Source organism: Astyanax mexicanus, chromosome 1 (assembly GCF_023375975.1).
Source record: "Astyanax mexicanus isolate ESR-SI-001 chromosome 1, AstMex3_surface, whole genome shotgun sequence".
Classification (NCBI taxonomy): Eukaryota; Metazoa; Chordata; class Actinopteri; order Characiformes; family Acestrorhamphidae; genus Astyanax; species Astyanax mexicanus.
The window spans coordinates 46,593,574-46,609,393 of record NC_064408.1 but is presented as its reverse complement, the minus strand read 5'-3'; the positions used below and the strand labels follow the sequence as shown (position 1 = coordinate 46,609,393).

At 38.7% G+C, this 15,820-nt stretch overlaps 1 long non-coding RNA gene across 1 annotated transcript; it reads left to right on the top strand.

Moving 5' to 3' along the window:
- Positions 1–1,673: 1,673 nt before the first annotated feature.
- LOC125802159 (uncharacterized) lies at positions 1,674–12,528 on the top strand. Its single transcript, XR_007439103.1, has 2 exons — positions 1,674–2,250; positions 11,710–12,528. It is a non-coding gene; the product is annotated as an uncharacterized LOC125802159 (long non-coding RNA).
- Positions 12,529–15,820: the final 3,292 nt, after the last annotated feature.

The following is a 15,820-nucleotide window of genomic DNA, read 5'->3' as shown; positions in this document are numbered from 1 at the left end:
TGTAGGCCTCAAGCCTGTATTATCGCTTTTTTCAAACCTAAATGGACAGAAGTCAGGAACCTTTGACCCTATTGACACAGAAATTGACATACATATATAGACTGATATTGTGATCTTGATTGCAAATTTTGAGCCAAATCAGATATTTTTTGCCTCTAATATGGCCAAAGAGCAACAGCCATTTTGTAGGCCATAAGCCTGTATTATCGCTTTTTTCAAACCTAAATGGACAGAAGTCAGGAACCTTTGACCCTATCAACACACAAATTTACATACATGTATATACAGACCACTTGATCATGAGTACCAATTTGGAGCCCAATCGGACTTTTCTTCTCTTTTTAATAAATAGAAACACACTGATAGGGAATGTTCTGTCTTACTTATAGAGTGATAGATTTCCAGCAGGTTATATGTGGTCTCTTGCTGCGCTCTGGTGGTCATTTGGTGAAACAGCCACATTTGAATTATTCTAAATTAAAGCTCTGCTGAACTTATTTAATCGTTTTTGTCTTACTTAATTGAACATATTTATCCTTCTTGGTCATGCTAGTCAGCCACCTGAGTCATTCTTATTTATGCTCCACCCACTTAATTTTTTTTTAATTTGCATAATATGCAAAACCTACTTTTGAGATCTTGTCTTTGCCTCCTTGACCAATCATGACATGTTTGGTGTCAAACAGTTCAGCAGAGCTTACTCCTCAATAATTATTAAAAAAATCTTTACATTTATAAACAATATGGCCGCCATATGCAAATGAGTTCTACCATGGTGCAGTAAAATGTCTTTAACACTTATAACTTTTGAATGCTTAACCTGACACTAATACCACTTCAGTCCTTTGATCATTACATGATTCTCAGATACCCTGTCAGTTTAAGTAGACATACACCCCCAGGGGGCGGGGCCAATGCTCGATAGCTGTTTCTCTAGAACCATACAAGCTATCAAGGTCATCCTTGCCAATTATCATCTATGGCCCATGCACTAATGGTACACCAAATGAAAATTTGATATGGACACTTTTGTGGTCACTATTAGCCAATCACATTCCAGCAAGCTTTTAACAGGCGGAATGTTAATCAGGTCAAAACTTATATACTATATACGGGTTATTTATATGCCCTTTTTATGCCTTGTGTTTTTTCAATTTAAGAACTGAATTTGTTTCACCAAATGCCCACTAGAGTGCAGTAAGACACCACATAAAACCTGATGAACACTACAGCTCAATTTATCAATGCTTTTCAACTAGTTTACTCACACCACTCATCTAGCATTGCCATTATGGTCTTTATGGTCACGCTGGTCACCCAGCTTGGTTATGCTGGCCATCCAGCTTGGTCATGCTGGCCATTCACATTGGTCATTATGGTCCTGCTGGTCATTCAGCTTTGTCCTCATAGTAATGGTGGTCTTCCAGCTTGGTCATACTGGCCAACCACCTTTGCCATGCTGGTCATCCAGTTTGGTCATTATGGTCTTCCAGCTTGGTCAATATGGTCAACAAGTTTGTCATCCAGATTAGTCATGCTGGTAATCTAGCTTGGTCTTCACGGTCATGCTGGTCATCCTCATCCAGTTTGGCGATGCCGGTCAACCGGCAACATGTTTTAAGCCTAACTGGCCTCCAGGGGTCTCTTTGCCTGTAACGCTCGAACCCCGTAAATCGCCGCTTGCGGCTATATTTATTATAGTTCTTATTCTTTTTCTGCCATAGAAGTGATTGGGCAGAAGAAACCGTAAGGCCTACAGGGCTGAGACTTGGTCATATGGTAGTACTTCTCACCGCTACTCAGATTCAAAAGATGAGCCCGATCGGCCTCAAGGGGGCGCTATGGCGAATGTCAACGCGTTTGGCCTCGTAACTCCTACGCCCTGATAGCTAGAGCAAAAATTCTTGCATTATATGATTCCTTTGTTAATGGCAAATCAAAAAGGTCAATAGAACCACTAAGCTCCGCCCACTTAGATTTTTTGCTATTTAGCATAATATGCAAAACCTACTTTTGAGAACTTGTCCTAGGGTCATTGACCAATCCTGTCATATTTGGTGTCAAACAACTCAGCAGAGTCCCATCCTTAATAATTATCGAAAAAATTGAGAAATTTTTAAACAATATGGCCGCCATATGCAAATTAATCTTACCGTGGCACACCCAAATTTACTCTAACAGCTGTAACTTTTGAATGCTTAAACCTACACTAATGCCACTTTACGACTTTGATGCCAACATGATTCTGAGGTAGCATGTCAATCTGTGTAGACATACGCCCCCAGGGGGCGGAGCCAAAGCTAAAAATCTGTTTCTCAGGAACCATACAAGCTATGAAGCTCTCCTTTGGCATGTATCATCTATGGCCTATGTCCTAATGTTTTACAGAAGGAAAATTTGATATGCAAATTTTTGCGATCGTTATTAGCCAATCAGGTTCAAGCAAGCTTTTGACATGCTAAACAATAACCAATCAGGACGATACTTATACCCTACATGTATATTAGGGCCTTCTATCATCCATTAAAATATGGCGTTGATTGGCCTCAAGGGGGCGCTATAGCAGAAAATCAGTTATATCTAAAGGTACAAGTGGCCTAGGCTTGTTAGTCTTTTTCAGTTGTATACTTTGCTGTAGCCTTTACAACTTTGTTATTACATGTGTTTACCAAAAATGCAAAGATTTTCATCAGTGGCCAAAAGAGTAAAAATTGCTCTTTTCGAACTTGTCTTTAAGTCCTTAATCAATCAAAACAAATTTGGTCTTGATGCAATCTTGAGACCCTGTAGGTAAATAATTATCAAAAAAACTCTTGACATTTTAACTATTTGAGGCCCATAAACCTTGATCAAACATGTACGTGAAAGCCTTTTCAGAGTTATTTGGCCAAAACTCTGTCAAAGTTTAAAACATGCCAAAACTGTTGAAGCTACTAATTAACAATGACATTTGAAGTACATGTGCCAAGTATGAGCCAAATAAGTCTTCAGTAGGCTCTACAGTGAAAAAATAACTATTTTCAATTTATTCTATTTATCGCTATTTTCCAACCTAAATGGACAGAAGACAGGAACCTTTCACCCTATCAACACACAAATTTATACACATATATAGACTGATAATCTGATCTTGATTGCAAATTTTCAGCCAAATCGGACATGTTTTGCCTCTACAACGGCTGGAAAACTACAGCGATTTTGTAGGCCTCAAGCCTGTATTATCGCTTTTTTCAAATCTAAATTGACAGAAGTCAGGAACCTTTGACCCTATTGACACAGAAATTGACATACATATATAGACTGATATTGTGATCTTGATTACAAATTTTGAGCCAAATCAGATATTTTTTGCCTCTAATATGGCCAAAGAGCAACAGCCATTTTGTAGGCCATAAGCCTGTATTATCACTTTTTTCAAACCTAAATGGTCAGAAGTCAGGAACTTTTGACCCTATCAACACACAAATTTACATACATGTATATACAGACCACTTGATCATGAGTACCAATTTGGAGCCCAATCGGACTTTTCTTCTCTTTTTAATAAATAGAAACACACTGATAGGGAATGTTCTGTCTTTCTGATAGAGTGATAGATTTCCAGCAGGTTATATGTGGTCTCTTGCTGCGCTCTGGTGGTCATTTGGTGAAACAGTTACAGTTGAATTATTCTAAATTAAAGCTCTGCTGAACTTATTCAATCTTGCTTGTCTTGCTTAATTGAACATATTTATCCTTCTTGTTCATGATGGTCAGCCGCCTGGGTCATTCTTGTTTATGCTCCACCCACTTAATTTTTTTTTTAATTTGCATAATATGCAAAACCTACTTTTGAGATCTTGTCCTTGGATTCTTGACCAATCATGACATGTTTGGTGTCAAACAGTTCAGCAGAGCTTACTCCTCAATAATTATTTAAAAAATCTTTACATTTATAAACAATATGGCCGCCATATGCAAATGAGTTCTACCATGGTGCAGTAAAATGTCTTTAACACTTATAACTATTGAATGCTTAACCTGACACTAATACCACTTCAGTCCTTTGATCATTACATGATTCTCAGATACCCTGTCAGTTTAAGTAGACATACACCCCCAGGGGGCGGGGCCAATGCTCGATAGCTGTTTCTCTAGAACCATACAAGCTATCAAGGTCATCCTAGCCAATTATCATCTATGGCCCATGCACTAATGGTACACCAAATGAAAATTTGATATGGACACTTTTGTGGTCACTATTAGCCAATCACATTCCAGCAAGCTTTTAACAGGCGAAATGTTAATCAGGTCAAAACTTATATACTATATACGGGTTATTTATATGCCCTTTTTATGCCTTGTGTTTTTTCAATTTAAGAACTGAATTTGTTTCACCAAATGCCCACTAGAGTGCAGTAAGACACCACATAAAACCTGATGAACACTACAGCTCAATTTATCAATGCTTTTCAACTAGTTTAGTCACACCACTCATCTAGCATTGCCATTATGGTCTTTATGGTCACGCTGGTCACCCAGCTTGGTTATGCTGGCCATCCAGCTTGGTCATGCTGGCCATTCACATTGGTCATTATGGTCCTGCTGGTCATTCAGCTTTGTCCTCATAGTAATGGTGGTCTTCCAGCTTGGTCATACTGGCCAACCACCTTTGCCATGCTGGTCATCCAGTTTGGTCATTATGGTCTTCCAGCTTGGTCAATATGGTCAACAAGTTTGTCATCCAGATTAGTCATGCTGGTAATCTTCACGGTCATGCTGGTCATCCTCATCCAGTTTGGCGATGCCGGTCAACCGGCAACATGTTTTAAGCCTAACTGGCCTCCAGGGGTCTCTTTGCCTGTAACGCTCGAACCCCGTAAATCGCCGCTTGCGGCTATATTTATTAGGGGTTCGAGCACGTAGTGCTAGAAGCCCTATTGTAATTGTTCTGATTATTATTATTCTTATTCTTTTTCTGCCATAGAAGTGATTGGGCAGAAGAAACTGTAAGGTCTACAGAGCTGAGACTTGGTCATATGGTAGTACTTCTCACCGCTACTCAGATTCAAAAGATGAGCCCGAACGGCCTCAAGGGGGCGCTATGGCGAAGCAAAACGCGTTTTGCCTCGTTACTCCCACGCCCTTATAGCTAGACGAAAAATTCTTTCGTTTTATGATTCCTTGGTTTATGGCAAATCAAAAAGGTCAATAGAACCACTAAGCTCCGCCCACTTAGATTTTTTGCTATTTAGCATAATATGCAAAACCTACTTTTGAGAACTTGTTCTAGGGGCATTGACCCATCCTATCATATTTGGTGTCAAACAACTTAGCAGAGTCCCAACCTCAATAATTATCAAAAAAATCTTGAAATTTGTGAACAATATGGCCGCCATATTTAAATTACTCTTACCGTGGCACACCCAAATTTACTCTAACAGCTGTAACTTTTGACTGCTTAAACCGACACTAATGCCACTTTAGACCTTTGATCCTTACATTATTCTGAGGTAGCCTGTCAATCGGTGTAGACATACACCCCCAGGGGGCGGAGCCAAAGCTAAAAATCTGTTTCTCAGGAACCGTGCAAGCTATCAAGCTCTCCTTTGGCATGTATCATCTATGGCCTATGTCCTAATGTTTTACAGAAGGAAAATTTGATATGCAAATTTTTGCGATCGTTATTAGCCAATCAGTTTCCAGCAAGCTTTTGACAGGCTAAACAATGACCAATCAGGACGATACTCATACCCTACATGTATCTCAGGGCCTTCTATCATCCATTAAAATATGGCGTTGATTGGCCTCAAGGGGGCGCTATAGCAGAAAATCAGTTATATCTAAAGGTACAAGTGGCCTAGGCTTGTTATTCTTTTTTAGTTGTATACTTTGCTGTAGCCTTTACAACTTTGTAATTACATATGTTTACCAAAAATGCAAAGATTTTCATCAGTGGCCAAAAGAGTAAAAATTGCTCTTTTCGAACTTGTCTTTAAGTCCTTAAACAATCAAAACAAATTTGGTCTTGATGCAATCTTGAGACCCTGTAGGTAAATAATTATCAAAAAAATCTTGACATTTTAACTACTTGAGGCCCATAAACCTTGATCAAACATGTACGTGAAAGCCTTTTCAGAGTTATTTGGCCAAAACTCTGTCAAAGTTTAAAACATGCCAAAACTGTTGAAGCTACTAATTAACAATGACATTTGAAGTACATGTGCCAAGTATGAGCCAAATAAGTCGTCAGTAGGCTCTACAGTGAAAAAATAACTATTTTCAATTTATTCTATTTATCGCTATTTTCCAACCTAAATGGACAGAAGACAGGAACCTTTCACCCTATCAACACACAAATTTATACACGTATATAGACTGATAATCTGATCTTGATTGCAAATTTTCATGGACATGTTTTGCCTCTACAACGGCTGGAAAACGACAGCGATTTTGTAGGCCTCAAGCCTGTATTATCGCTTTTTTCAAATCTAAAAGAACAGAAGTCAGGAACCTTTGACCCTATTGACACAGAAATTGACATACATATATAGACTGATATTGTGATCTTGATTGCAAATTTTTAGCCAAATCAGATATTTTTTGCCTCTAATATGGCCAAAGAGCAACAGCCTTTTTGTAGGCCATAAGCCTGTATTATCACTTTTTTCAAACCTAAATGGTCAGAAGTCAGGAACCTTTGACCCTATCAACACACAAATTTACATACATGTATATACAGACCACTTGATCATGAGTACCAATTTGGAGCTCAATCGGACTTTTCTTCTCTTTTTAATAAATAGAAACACACTGATAGGGAATGTTCTGTCTTTCTGATAGAGTGATAGATTTCCAGCAGGTTATATGTGGTCTCTTGCTGCGCTCTGGTGGTCATTTGGTGAAACAGCTACAGGTGAATTATTCTAAATTAAAGCTCTGCTGAACTTATTCAATCTTGCTTGTCTTGCTTAATTGAACATATTTATCCTTCTTGGTCATGCTGCTCCGCCACCTGGGTCATTCTTGTTTAGGCTTCACTCACTTAATTTTTTTTTAATTTGCATAATATGCAAAACTTACTTTTGAGATCTTGTCCTTGGCTCCTTGACCAATCATGACATGTTTGGTGTCAAACAGTTCAGCAGAGCTTACTCCTCAATAATTATTAAAAAAATCTTTACATTTATAAACAATATGGCCGCCATATGTAAATGAGTTCTACCATGGTGCAGTAAAATCTCTTTAACACTTATAACTTTTGAATGCTTAACCTGACACTAATACCACTTCAGTCCTTTGATCATTACATGATTCTCAGATACCCTGTCAGTTTAAGTAGACATACACCCCCCCAGGGGGCGGAGCCAATGCTCGATAGCTGTTTCTCTAGAACCATACAAGCTATCAAGGTCGTCCTTGCCAATTATCATCTATGGCCCATGCACTAATGGTACACCAAATGAAACTTTGATATGGACACTTTTGTGGTCACTATTAGCCAATCACATTCCAGTAAGCTTTTGACAGGCTGAATGTTAAACAGGTCAAAACTTATGTACTATTATTGATATTATTGGTCATTAATATGTGCCCTTGTCATGCCTCACTGCTAGGCTCTCCGAATGCCCACTAGAGTGCAGCAAGAGACCACATAAAACCTGCTGAACACTACAGCACAATTTATCAATGCATTTCAACTAGTTTACTCACACCACTCATCTGGCATTGTCATTATGATCTTTATGGTCAGGCTGGTCACCTAGCTTGGTTATGCTGCCCATCCAGCTAGGTAATTCTGGTCATTCACATTGGGCATTATGGTCCTGCTGGTCATTCAGCTTTGTCATTATAGCAATGCTGGTCATCCAGCTTGGTCATACTGGCCAAACACCTTTGCCATGCTGGTCATCCAGTTTGGTGATGCCGGTCAACCAGCAACATGTTTTAAGCCTAACTGGCCTCCAGGGGCCTCTTTGCCTGTAACGCTCGAACCCCGTAAATCGCCGCTTGCGGCTATATTTATTATTATTAGGGGTTCGAGCACGTAGTGCTAGAAACCCTATTGTAATTGTTCCGATTATTATTCTTATTCTTTTTCTGCCATAGAAGTGATCGGGCAGAAGAAACCGTAAGGCCTACAGGGCTGAGACTTGGTCATATGGTAGTACTTCTCACCGCTACTCAGATTCAAAAGATGAGCCCGATCGGCCTCAAGGGGGCGCTATGGCGAAGGTCAACGCGTTAGGCCTCGTAACTCCCACGCCCTGATAGCTAGAGCAAAAATTCTTGCATTATATGATTCCTTGCTTAATGGCAAATCAAAAAGGTCAATAGAACCACTAAGCTCCGCCCACTTAGATTTTTTGCTATTTAGCATAATATGAAAAACCTACTTTTGAGAACTTGTCCTAGGGTCATTGACCAATCCTGTCATATTTGGTGTCAAACAACTCAGCAGAGTACCAACCTCAATAATTATCGAAAAAATTGTGAAATTTGTAAACAATATGGCCGCCATATGCAAATTAATCTTACCGTGGCACACCCAAATTTACTCTAACAGCTGTAACTTTTGAATGCTTAAACCTACACTAATGCCACTTTACAACTTTGATGCCAACATGATTCTGAGGTAGCCCGTCAATCTGTGTAGACGTACGCCCCCAGGGGGCGGAGCCAAAGCTAAAAATCTGTTTCTCAGGAACCGTACAAGCTATGAAGCTCTCCTTTGGCATGTATCATCTATGGCCTATGTCCTAATGTTTTACAGAAGGAAAATTTGATATGCAATTTTTTGCAATCGTTATTAGCCAATCAGATTCCAGCAAGCTTTTGACAAGCTAAACAATGACCAATCAGGACGATACTTATACCCTACATGTATCTCAGGGCCTTCTATCATCCATTAAAATATGGCGTTGATTGGCCTCAAGGGGGCGCTATAGCAGAAAATTAGTTATATCTAAAGGTACAAGTGGCCTAGTCTTGTTATTCTTTTTTAGTTGTATACTTTGCTGTAGCATTTACAACTTTGTAATTACATATGTTTACCAAAAATGCAAAGATTTTCATCAGTGGCCAAAAGAGTAAAAATTGCTCTTTTCGAACTTGTCTTTAAGTCCTTAATCAATCAAAACAAATTTGGTCTTGATGCAATCTTGAGACACTGTAGGTAAATAATTATCAAAAAAATCTTGACATTTTAACTATTTGAGGCCCATAAACCTTGATCAAACATGTACGTGAAAGCCTTTTCAGAGTTATTTGGCCAAAACTCTGTCAAAGTTTAAAACATGCCAAAACTGTTGAAGCTACTAATTAACAATGACATTTGAAGTACATGTGCCAAGTATGAGCCAAATAAGTCTTCAGTAGGCTCTACAGTGAAAAAATAACTATTTTCAATTTATTCTATTTATCGCTATTTTCCAACCTAAATGGACAGAAGACAGGAACCTTTCACCCTATCAACACACAAATTTATACACATATATAGACTGATAATCTGATCTTGATTGCAAATTTTCAGCCAAATCGGACATGTTTTGCCTCTACAACGGCTGGAAAACTACAGCGATTTTGTAGGCCTCAAGCCTGTATTATCGCTTTTTTCAAATCTAAATGGACAGAAGTCAGGAACCTTTGACCCTATTGACACAGAAATTGACATACATATATAGACTGATATTGTGATCTTGATTGCAAATTTTGAGCCAAATCAGATATTATTTGCCTCTAATATGGCCAAAGAGCAACAGCCATTTTGTAGGCCATAAGCCTGTATTATCACTTTTTTCAAACCTAAATGGTCAGAAGTCAGGAACCTTTGACCCTATCAACACACAAATTTACATACATGTATATACAGACCATTTGATCATGAGTACCAATTTGGAGCCCAATCGGACTTTTCTTCTCTTTTTAATAAATATAAACACACTGATAGGGAATGTTCTGTCTTTCTGATAGAGTGATAGATTTCCAGCAGGTTATATGTGGTCTCTTGCTGCGCTCTGGTGGTCATTTGGTGAAACAGCTACAGGTGAATTATTCTAAATTAAAGCTCTGCTGAACTTATTCAATCTTGCTTGTCTTGCTTAATTGAACATATTTATCCTTCTTGTTCATGCTGGTCAGCCGCCTGGGTCATTCTTGTTTATGCTCCACCCACTTAATTTTTTTTTTTTATTTGCATAATATGCAAAACCTACTTTTGAGATCTTGTCCTTGGATCCTTGACCAATCATGACATGTTTGGTGTCAAACAGTTCAGCAGAGCTTACTCCTCAATAATTATTTAAAAAATCTTTACATTTATAAACAATATGGCCGCCATATGCAAATGAGTTCTACCATGGTGCAGTAAAATGTCTTTAACACTTATAACTTTTGAATGCTTAACCTGACACTAATAACTTTTTAACACTTATAACTTTTGAATGCTTAACCTGACACTAATACCACTTCAGTCCTTTGATCATTACATGATTCTCAGATACCCTGTCAGTTCAAGTAGACATACACCCCCCCAGGGGGCGGGGCCAATGCTCGATAGCTGTTTCTCTAGAACCATACAAGCTATCAAGGTCATCCTAGCCAATTATCATCTATGGCCCATGCACTAATGGTACACCAAATGCCCACTAGAGTGCAGTAAGACACCACATAAAACCTGATGAACACTACAGCTCAATTTATCAATGCTTTTCAACTAGTTTACTCACACCACTCATCTAGCATTGCCATTATGGTCTTTATGGTCACGCTGGTCACCCAGCTTGGTTATGCTGGCCATCCAGCTTGGTCATGCTGGCCATTTACATTGGTCATTATGGTCCTGCTGGTCATTCAGCTTTGTCCTCATAGTAATGGTGGTCTTCCAGCTTGGTCATACTGGCCAACCACCTTTGCCATGCTGGTCATCCAGTTTGGTCATTATGGTCTTCCAGCTTGGTCAATATGGTCAACAAGTTTGTCATCCAGATTAGTCATGCTGGTAATCTAGCTTGGTCTTCACGGTCATGCTGGTCATCCTCATCCAGTTTGGCGATGCCGGTCAACCGGCAACATGTTTTAAGCCTAACTGGCCTCCAGGGGTCACTTTGCCTGTAACGCTCGAACCCCGTAAATCGCCGCTTGCGGCTATATTTATTATTATTATTATTATTATTATTATTATTCTTATTCTTTTTCTGCCATAGAAGTGATCGGGCAGAAGAAACCGTAAGGCCTACAGGGCTGAGACTTGGTCATATGGTAGTACTTCTCACCGCTACTCAGATTCAAAAGATGAGCCCGATCGGCCTCAAGGGGGCGCTATGGCGAAGGTCAACGCGTTAGGCCTCGTAACTGCCACGCCCTGATAGCTAGAGCAAAAATTCTTGCATTATATGATTCCTTGGTTAATGGCAAATCAAAAAGGTCAATAGAACCACTAAGCTCCGCCCACTTAGATTTTTTGCTATTTAGCATAATATGCAAAACCTACTTTTGAGAACTTGTCCTAGGGTCATTGACCAATCCGGTCATATTTGGTGTCAAACAACTCAGCAGAGTCCCAACCTCAATAATTATCAAAAAAATTGTGAAATTTGTAAACAATATGGCCGCCATATGCAAATTAATCTTACCGTGGCACACCCAAATTTACTCTAACAGCTGTAACTTTTGAATGCTTAAACCTACACTAATGCCACTTTAGACCGTTGATGCCAACATGATTCTGAGGTAGCCCGTCAATCTGTGTAGACATACGCCCCCAGGGGGCGGAGCCAAAGCTAAAAATCTGTTTCTCAGGAACCGTACAAGCTATGAAGCTCTCCTTTGGCATGTATCATCTATGGCCTATGTCCTAATGTTTTACAGAAGGAAAATTTGATATGCAAATTTTTGCGATCGTTATTAGCCAATCAGTTTCCAGCAAGCTTTTGACATGCTAAACAATGACCAATCAGGACGATACTTATACCCTACATGTATCTCAGGGCCTTCTATCATCCATTAAAATATGGCGTTGATTGGCCTCAAGGGGGCGCTATAGCAGAAAATCAGTTATATCTAAAGGTACAAGTGGCCTAAGCTTGTTATTCTTTTTTAGTTGTATACTTTGCTGTAGCCTTTACAACTTTGTAATTACATGTATTTACCAAAAATGGAAAGATTTTCATCAGTGGCCAAAAGAGTAAAAATTGCTCTTTTCGAACTTGTCTTTAAGTCCATAATCAATCAAAATAACTTTGGTCTTGATGCAATCTTGAGACCCTGTAGGTAAATAATTATCAAAAAAATCTTGACATTTTAACTATTTGAGGCCCATAAACCTTGATCAAACATGTACGTGAAAGCCTTTTCAGAGTTATTTGGCCAAAACTCTGTCAAAGTTTAAAACATGCCAAAACTGTTGAAGCTACTAATTAACAATGACATTTGAAGCACATTTGCCAAGTATGAGCCAAATAAGTCTTCAGTAGGCTCTACAGTGAAAAAATAACTATTTTCAATTTATTCTATTTATCGCTATTTTCCAACCTAAATGGACAGAAGACAGGAACCTTTCACCCTATCAACACACAAATTTATACACATATATAGACTGATAATCTGATCTTGATTGCAAATTTTCAGCCAAATCGGACATGTTTTCCCTCTACAACGGCTGGAAAACTACAGCGATTTTGTAGGCCTCAAGCCTGTATTATCGCTTTTTTCAAACCTAAATGGACATAAGTCAGGAACCTTTGACCCTATCGACACAGAAATTGACATACATATATAGACTGATATTCTGATCTTGATTGCAAATTTTGAGCCAAATCAGATATTTTTTGCCTCTAATATGGCCAAAGAGCAACAGCCATTTTGTAGGCCATAAGCCTGTATTATCGCTTTTTTCAAACCTAAATGGACAGAAGTCAGGAACCTTTGACCCTATCAACACACAAATTTACACACATATATATGCTGACCACTTGATCATGAGTACCAATTTGGAGCCCAATCGGACTTTTCTTCTCTTTTTAATAAATAGAAACACACTGATAGGGAATGTTCTGTCTTACTTATAGAGTGATAGATTTCCAGCAGGTTATATGTGGTCTCTTGCTGCGCTCTGGTGGTCATTTGGTGAAACAGCTACATTTGAATTATTCTAAATTAAAGCTCTGCTGAACTTATTTAATCATTTTTGTCTTGCTTAATTGAACATATTTATCCTTCTTGGTCATGCTAGTCAGCCACCTGGGTCATTCTTATTTATGCTCCACCCACTTAATTTTTTTTTAATTTGCATAATATGCAAAACCTACTTTTGAGATCTTGTCTTTGCCTCCTTTACCAATCATGACATGTTTGGTGTCAAACAGTTTTGCAGAGCTTACTCCTCAATAATTATTAAAAAAAATCTTTACATTTATAAACAATATGGCCACCATATGCAAATTAGTTTTACCATGGTGCAGTAAAATGTCTTTAACACTTATAACTTTTGAATGCTTAACCTGACACTAATACCACTTCAGTCCTTTGATCATTACATGATTCTCAGATACCCTGTGAGTTTAAGTAGACATACACCCCCCCAGGGGGCGGGGCCAATGCTCGATAGCTGTTTCTCTACAACCATACAAGCTATCAAGGTCATCCTTGCCAATTATCATCTATGGCCCATGCACTAATGGTACACCAAATGAAAATTTGATATGGACACTTTTGTGGTCACTATTAGCCAATCACATTCCAGCAAGCTTTTGACAGGCAGAATGTTTATCAGGTCAAAACTTATACACTATATATGGGTTATTTATATGCCCTTTTTATGCCTTGTGTTTTTTTAATTTAAGAACTGAAGTTGTTTCACCAAATGCCCACTAGAGTGCAGCAAGACACCACATAAAACCTGATGAACACTACAGCTCAATTTATCAATGCTTTTCAACTAGTTTACTCACACCACTCATCTAGCATTGTCATTTTGGTCTTTATGGTCACGCTGGTTACCCAGCTTGGTTATCCAGTTTGGTGATGACGGTCAACCAGCAACAGGTTTTAAGCCTAACTGGCCTCCAGGGGCCTCTTTGCCTGTGACGCTCGAACCCCGTAAATCGCCGCTTGCGGCTATATTTATTAGGGGTTCGAGCACGTAGTGCTAGAAACCCTATTGTAATTGTTCTGATTATTATTATTATTATTATTATTATTATTATTCTTATTCTTTTTCTGCCATAGAAGTGATCGGGCAGAAGAAACCGTAAGGCCTACAGGGCTGAGACTTGGTCATATGGTAGTACTTCTCACCGCTACTCAGATTCAAAAGATGAGCCAAATCGGCCTCAAGGGGGCGCTATGGCGAAGGTCAACGCGTTAGGCCTCGTAACTGCCACGCCCTGATAGCAAGAGCAAAAATTCTTGCATTATATGATTCCTTGGTTAATGGCAAATCAAAAAGGTCAATAGAACCACTAAGCTCCGCCCACTTAGATTTTTTGCTATTTAGCATAATATGCAAAACATACTTTTGAGAACTTGTCCTAGGGTCATTGACCAATCCTGTCATATTTGGTGTCAAACAACTCAGCAGAGTCCCAACCTCAATAATTATCAAAAAAATTGTGAAATTTGTAAACAATATGGCCGCCATATGCAAATTAATCTTACCGTGGCACACCCAAATTTACTCTAACAGCTGTAACTTTTGAATGCTTAAACCTACACTAATGCCACTTTAGACCTTTGATGCCAACATGATTCTGAGGTAGCCCGTCAATCTGTGTAGACATACGCCTCCAGGGGGCGGAGCCAAAGCTAAAAATCTGTTTCTCAGGAACCGTACAAGCTATGAAGCTCTCCTTTGGCATGTATCATCTATGGCCTATGTCCTAATGTTTTACAGAAGGAAAATTTGATATGCAAATTTTTGCGATCGTTATTAGCCAATCAGTTTCCAGCAAGCTTTTGACAGGCTAAACAATGACCAATCAGGACGATACTTATACCCTCCATGTATCTCAGGGCCTTCTATCATCCATTAAAATATGGCGTTGATTGGCCTCAAGGGGGCGCTATAGCAGAAAATCAGTTATATCTAAAGGTACAAGTGGCCTAGGCTTGTTATTCTTTTTTAGTTGTATACTTTGCTGTAGCCTTTACAACTTTGTAATTACATGTGTTTACCAAAAATGCAAAGATTTTCATCAGTGGCCAAAAGAGTAAAAATTGCTCTTTTCGAACTTGTCTTTAAGTCCTTAATCAATCAAAACAAATTTGGTCTTGATGCAATCTTGAGACCCTGTAGGTAAATAATTATCAAAAAAATCATGACATTTTAACTATTTGAGGCCCATAAACCTTGATCAAACATGTACGTGAAAGCCTTTTCAGAGTTATTTGGCCAAAACTCTGTCAAAGTTTAAAACATTCCAAAACTGTTGAAGCTACTAATTAACAATGATATTTGAAGTACATGTGCCAAGTATGAGCCAAATAAGTCTTCAGTAGGCTCTACAGTGAAAAAATAACTATTTTCAATTTATTCTATTTATCGCTATTTTCCAACCTAAATGGACAGAAGACAGGAACCTTTCACCCTATCAACACACAAATTTATACACATATATAGACTGATAATCTGATCTTGATTGCAAATTTTCAGCCAAATCGGACATGTTTTGCCTCTACAACGGCTGGAAAACTACAGCGATTTTGTAGGCCTCAAGCCTGTATTATCGCTTTTTTCAAATCTAAATGGACAGAAGTCAGGAACCTTTGACCCTATTGACACAGAAATTGACATACATATATAGACTGATATTGTGATCCTGATTGCAAATTTTGAGCCAAATCA